Below are 7,044 nucleotides of genomic sequence, written 5' to 3' on the forward strand. Positions count from 1 at the left end.
TCGATAAAAATGGTGTGCATGATGACGGCATGCTTAGAAAAACACTGTCGCATATGTTTTGATTTATCGCAAAATAAATCTGCCCTTAAGCCGTTTCCATACAGAAATGTGTGTTTATCGCTAATTGTGTACCTTTCGCCTCCCAGATGTCCCTCAATTTTTTTCCCCTGAGGTTTTGCTAAATGAGGAGAGTATTGAGACAGCTCATTGAAATTAACCAGCTTACTGTCATTTTAATTTCACAAATAAATGCAGTCAGAAGACGAGGATAGGGAGCAGTTGCCCTTCTGATAGGACTGTAATATTGGTCCTGATGTTGTGCCTATCGCAGGTTGCCACCGGTTCCGACCCGAAAGTGAATCGTCATGACCCTGTTCAAGCTGGCAACCTGCACCAAGTAGTGGGGAAATTTTCGATTTTAGTTTAAGGACCATTGATGTGTATATGCTCTGTGCACAGCTATTAAAGAAAAACTGATGCAGTGTAATATGAGGGTTTACATATATGATATATTCCTGATATTTAATAGGCTATTTTAAACAATCATCTAAAGCATCGCCATCACAACTGCATTACCCGCATATTTGTCCAGCAACTTTTAACAACCAACTGAACTTGATTATCATCTAAAATACATTTTAGCATCATAATGCAATTTCCATTTTATGCAGAAGCTCAGCAAATGCGATCCGAGGTAAAAAAGGGTTAGATTTAAAACATATAAAAGTTTTAAAATGTTCAAAAGCTCGTTTTCTGAAAGTCAACTCATCATTGGACAAATAGTTTATAGTCTTGAAAAGTCTAGAACATTCTGAGAATGTCAATCAGACGACATTTATTGTCTACAGAACAGGGTAAGGCTAATTTAAATTTGTGTAAAGGCAATTATATAGACCTAACAATATTATTATTATTTTTGGTTTGGTCATTTATTTTTTTAATTTAATGCTTTATTCGTTTGGTAATTTAATACAGGGAATTTTGCTGGCGTTTGTTCAAAAGTAAACTAATCAGTAATTTTATAGAATTGGGCTGTTAGTGTTCCAAAAAAGCACAATGAAGCTTTCCTTCTAGTATTATGTATTTATTTTTAAACATCTTTGTTTTTTGTATTGTGGGCTAATTCTGTGACTGCCCTCTATTATTTTGAATGGTGTGGAAAAGCAACTTTAATAAATAAACGGATGGATTAAATTAATCACACACAGTGGCCATTCATTTGTCGATGACAGGTGCATGATATGAGATATTTGTGATGGCACTCCTGGAAGTGTCATGATGCAGATGTGTTTGCAGCATCGGATCTGTGCAGATATGCCATTAAGATCAATCCATAACAGTGTAATGCTTCACGTACAATAAATTGGCTTTCACGGATCCTATACCTTGTCTTCGATTAACACAGGCTAAGGATTGGGGTAAATTCTGTCATGTGACACCCAATTTTCCAAACCCGTTTTTCACGACATTTGAAGTATCGACATAGAGTTTATTCGCTAAAGTTAAACGGAAAAATATTATGACGACACTTGTTAAATTTTAGTGCTAATTTGCGTTTCAATCAGCTATATCGGTAAACTTTTTGATGCACTACACCTTCTGTCGCAAAAAAACCCTTGAATGGAAACGTAGTTACTGAGGCTTCCACGTGTTACTATGACTGCATCATTTCCGCTTCTGCACGACTCACGAGCATGTGTGCTGGAAGATGAAGTCTCCATATAAACTGCTTCAGTCTGAGAGCAATTCGTGTCCAGAAACAGTGTAATTACACAATCTCCGAAACGTTCATACCTTCCGAATCATACCGTAGTAGAATTTGCTATTACAGACCGGCTTTCACGAGAGAATGTAGCACACTTAACACAATCCTTTGCGAATACATAATTGTGCATCCAAATACACGTTTAAGGCTTTGACTATTCTCCAAACGGGCCGTGTCCGCTTTGTTCTGTGTCAGCGCACATTCACTAGGCCACAACACATGAGCTACGTGGACACTCCGCCTGTTTTCATCACGTCAAATGTGCCAATTCAGAAAACCTGACACGTTATCTACAGTAAAATGACACATTTACACTTTTATAGCACACTTCCACCACGGTTGGGCGTGTTAAGTTTGTTTGCATGATAACGTGTCAGTGTATTTGAGTTTAGGGAAGGAGGGGCAACATCGTGTTTGACTAGCCAGCAAACAGCACCCCACATCAACGCTTCACTATACCACTTTACCAGGGTAGGTGCACAGAAAGTATACTAGTATAAGTGAATTCTAAATAAATGTGTGAAAATGTCCCTCGTGTCTGTGTGTGACGAGTGCAGCCGCGTGCCGCCACAGAGTCCATTTGCGTAAAGCCGGTGTGAGGCGTCCGATCACGCGCGACTTTTGTTTGAAAACAACCGAAGCATCAGTTCACCGTCAAACATAGCGGACTCTCCGCTAATGAAATCTGAAGAGAGGGTTCTCATACCTGTCAGGTAATATCTCGGATTATCTTGGGATAAATCCAGAGGAAAAGAGCCGAAAGAGAATAAAGTGGCCAGATCCCGCCGTGTCTGCGCTCACACTCTTTTCAACAGGGCTGATGCAAAATGGCGGCGAAACTCATGCCGCGGGAGTTTTTTTCCGCTTCCGGTTGTACGGGGTTTCTCACACAGTCATTGGAGGGCTCACATTACACCGTCTGAAATATGTTAGGCTGTGTGCACAATGGGATACTAACATTCTGCACGGTGTATACTGCCTACTATATTGAAAGAATATGTGGAAAACTGGAGCTGTGTCCCAAATTACACACAATATAATTTGGTGCACTCAGCCGTTTAGTGAATGGATTCTCAAAGTGTATAGTAGGTCCCAAACGGAACACTATAGCCCAATTCTTCTGTTATTGATGCAAAAGTTTATGTTGCGTTCCATTCAAAGTTGAATTTGGGATATTCCTACTTGATATCTCCGATAATAAAGGCATTCCATTGCCAGATTCTTGGAAGATGACGTGTAAGGAAACAAAACTGCAACGCTCCCGTTAGCTTAGCAGGTGTTTGACTGTCACCAGAGACGTCTCCTAGCAACCCAATTGATGAACAATGCTGCAAGGCTAGCATTTGTGCTACTGGGGCCGGTTGCACCAGCTGTGCGTAAATTACAACTTAGCCTAGTTGTAGCGTAAATGGGCACTAAGTCACAATTTATGCACTACTAAATATTTGAGCGTTGCACCATTAAACTTAGGTAGAATATAACCTTACGTATAAACTAAATATATACGGCAGACTCCAATCAGGAGTAACTGATGGAATAAAAAACTCATTTATTGACATCAATGAGCTCATGTTTTGCATGACAGGCTTCAATCCTTTCAACATATATGATGATGTTGACATTTACATTCGTTTATATTTATGAGAGAGAGCAAAAAAACGTACCTTTTAAGAGGCTGTTCAGCATGAAACCGATCTAACGGTGCAGTTTTCAGGATGCGTTGCTTGGTGTCAAGTTTCAACACATTCATAATATATATATATATATAGGATATTAAAATGAATAAATGTCTATTTTTCCAGCCTGTTGTGTTAGTATTTATTTATCACCCCTTATTTATTTTAGATACAGTTCCTATATATTATTATTTACACAGGGCAAATCTACTATTTATCAAATGTAGCTACTTTTATTACGTATCCTATTTTAATGGGGATATAATTTATTACAGCTGACAGTTACGGGTTACAAGGTTTGAACATCAACCATAATGAGATCAAACTGAAATTCACGGCTGCTTATTGGATCAATACATGTAAATGTCATATTTTGCGACTACGCTTTACTTTACGGAGAGCTTACGACCTACTAGTTAAGTCTTGCCTTAAGAACAGGTGGTGCAACCAAATTAAGCACTGACTTAGTTACAAACTAACTAGTAGTTACTAAGTATGAAGGTATTTTTGGGGCAAATCAACTGAGCTCCTGTGACAGTGGAGTTTGTAGTTGTAGAGATTAGCCACACATATGTACCAGTAAATTTGAAGTCACAGAGAAAAATGTTTTAAGAGTTGCAAACTTGTAGATTTTTTTTTTCTCTCCCGCAAACACAAGTTACACCTTCTCAAATTCTTCATTACAGGTGCACAAATCCTATTCTACGAATGACAAATTAAGAAACTCATACGCTCACATTTTTGCTACAGTTGCTGCAGTGAATATGGTGCAGAACACATTCACACACCCACAGGGAGAGACCGGGGATGAAAGTAACTCCTTTTGTTTGAGCGTCAGTAACTCAGTGGTTGTTTGTGCTAGATCTCTCAAACTTTGATACATACTACCCATATCTGTCTTCTACAAATATAACTCACTTGGACATCTACTACACAATCACAGATTATGCGAGTTAGTGTACAATACAAAGAGTTCCGTTGTTAAAACCTACCCCACAATTGGGGTGAGTTGTAACACTAGCTTGGGATGGATGTAGCAATGAGAAGTAGTTTGCTAAAATAAGATCCACACTATACAATTTATACAAGAACTTTATTAAAGAATAAAGAAGATATTGTTTTGAATAAGCTGAACAATTTAAAGTGACAAACTTTTTATTTTTTCAAAACTTTACATTAACTGAAAAACTATTTCTGTGTGTGTTTGTTTGAGTGTGTGTTTGTGTGTGTGGACTGTATTCCTGAATGTGCATGCGTCACAGGTTCAATCACTGTCACAATTGTGGCAAATGTAGATGGCTGCTCCTGGAGTGCAGGCTTTGTGGGCCCAGAACTGACAGTTTACACACTTGACCCACATTTCTTTTGGCCTCGAGTTTGCAAAGTGTTCCATGCACACAATGCAGAAATTCTCATCATCTGAGGTTTCAGAATCCTCTTGATCATTGGGCTTGGGCCTTTTGCTTGTTTGCTTTGTTTTGTTCTTTTGCCCCTTTGCAGATGGCAGAGTTATTCTTTTTTTTATACACTTTTTTTTAATGGCCCTCTTCTTTGCTTCCTCTTCAAGTGCCTGTTTCACAGGTGTATCTGTCAGGATTTCTGATTGCCTCTTCTTCTCCTCATGCATCACTGGCTGTGTTGATCAACTTCTTGAATGGACCATAGACGCGACGATCAAGGGGCTGTAGTTTATGACAACAGTGGGGTGGGAAAGAAAGGAGCAGTATCCCATTTTCTTTGCAGTAAGTGACTGCCTTAACTGAAAGATGAGAACTGTGATTGTCCAACAACAGTAACACCTTCCTCTCAGGACTTACCTTTGTATCCTTAACAAAGTGATCCAGGAATATGAGGAAATCCTCCTCCTGCATCCATCCAGAGCCATTACCACACCCAACACTACCTGGTGGTCCATCGTTTAAGAAGTGGTGTGACGTGACAGATGGAATGGGCCTTGGCGACTGATCTCACAGATTTTCCCTGTGACTTCAATTGCAACCTTTCACAGAATGTCTGCAGGGACACCCCTGTCTGTCTTACGCTTCCACTGCCTAGGCATGCTAGAAAAAAGGTGAAAAGTACTAAAGTACAAAAAACATTCTGAGTCATCATAAGGGGATGGTTGTAACATTTTTTATGAACTGTTACAACAATCTCCACAACAACCAGCCATTACATAGCTAACTGTTTAAGGAATGTGGGTTTGAAGTTAGCATGAATGCAAAGCATAAAATTAAACTAGAGAAACGGCTACTTTAGGTGATATAAGTTGCAACATTGCATCTACAATAGAATGGATGCTAGGCAAAAAATAATCTTGATAAAAAAAAAAATAATTTCTTACCTGAAAATCAGTTTTTTAGTTGTAAAATTCACAGTGTTGCTAACAGAGACATGCCACTTCTCATGTGGGCTCGAAAAGGAAATGGGAGTCTACGATATTGATGACATCACCGAAGCTCTTTTCCGATTGGTCAAATTGACAGTGTTACAACTAACCCAGTGTTACAACACTCCCCGGTCTCCCCTAACCAAATGTTGCTCATCTGCAAATCAGTATGTGAATTCATCCAATGAGAGTTGCACACTTGTAGAATATTTTCTCACAAAGAATTGTTTTTTTGTTGGATATTTTCTTAGCACAAACATAAGTACATAACTACAACTGCTTGAATCTGCTGCTACAAGTCTCAAACACTGTTTTTCGCTTGCAAATGACAAGTTTCACGCGCTCTCCCTTTTGCACCACATATCTGTGTAAAATATGGAGCAAAAGTGATTTGTGCATCTGTAGAGGCAGAGGCGGGCACTGTTCAGAGATCAGACAATTTTGGCCAATCAGAAGAACTAGTTATACCAATAAAGGTATGTTTTTTCTGAAATCACTCACCGTTATACATTTGTTTATAGTTTAAATATGTGGTTGGTAATCAGTGTTTCTTAGTTAGGTTAGGTTAGGCTTGTTTCACGAAAGGTAAGCTAACGCTAGACTACCTGCACTGTTAAGTTTGCTATTCAGTGGTCTCATATTAAATGATACCCTCACATTAAATGATTTATTCCTTATATTCTCTTCTGCTTTACCTTCTAGAAAAATGACAGAACAGGGTGGGTCTTCGCAGGTGAGTATCATATCATAAGTATGCACCTAATGTAAGATTACCCTTATGAGAATTGACCTTGGTCAGAAAACCATGGGTACCCTGTTTTTTTTTTTTTAATTTTTTTTAATTTTTATTTGTTTTGTTTTGTTTGTTTTTGGTGGATAGTAATTTTTATAGGAATACCATAGTAAAGTAAAGGGATGTCAGAGTTTGCACTACAGTAGGCAATTTGCCCAGTAATTATTACTCTCATATGGAAGCAGTCCTGAAATTGGAAGCTATAAATAACATAATCTTGATCCCATAGGTATCCAGGAATTGAGCGAAACTAACCAAGTAAACTAAGGGGCTGGAAGCACCTGTTTCCAAGTGATTAAGCCTCTGTTGCAGTTCAGTAGTGATTTAGTGGGACACTGCAGGGCACATGGGATGAGATAACATACTCTTCTTAGACTATGTAAATATTGATTTTATATTATATGGAACACCTATCTGCAGT

At 38.6% G+C, this 7,044-nt stretch overlaps 1 protein-coding gene and 1 long non-coding RNA gene across 3 annotated transcripts in view; both read right to left on the minus strand.

The window, feature by feature from the left end:
- Positions 1–2,609, minus strand: part of LOC127410954 (heterogeneous nuclear ribonucleoprotein Q-like) — a 55,201-nt gene extending 52,592 nt beyond the window's left edge. Inside the window, exon 1 of one of the 2 annotated variants that reach the window (XM_051646243.1) lies at positions 2,472–2,609. The gene's annotated coding sequence lies outside the window, so the exon portion shown is untranslated. The remainder of the gene's footprint in view (positions 1–2,471) is intronic. The other variant, XM_051646244.1, reaches the window with a different exon arrangement.
- Positions 2,610–4,515: 1,906 nt separating this feature from the next.
- Positions 4,516–5,854, minus strand: LOC127411006 (uncharacterized). Its single transcript, XR_007892198.1, has 2 exons — positions 5,786–5,854; positions 4,516–5,501 (listed from the first exon to the last, which is right to left on the minus strand). It is a non-coding gene; the product is annotated as an uncharacterized LOC127411006 (long non-coding RNA).
- Between the last annotated feature and the right edge of the window lie 1,190 nt (positions 5,855–7,044).

The sequence above is a fragment of the Myxocyprinus asiaticus genome, chromosome 20 (genome assembly GCF_019703515.2).
Source record: "Myxocyprinus asiaticus isolate MX2 ecotype Aquarium Trade chromosome 20, UBuf_Myxa_2, whole genome shotgun sequence".
In the NCBI taxonomy this organism is placed as follows: Eukaryota; Metazoa; Chordata; class Actinopteri; order Cypriniformes; family Catostomidae; genus Myxocyprinus; species Myxocyprinus asiaticus.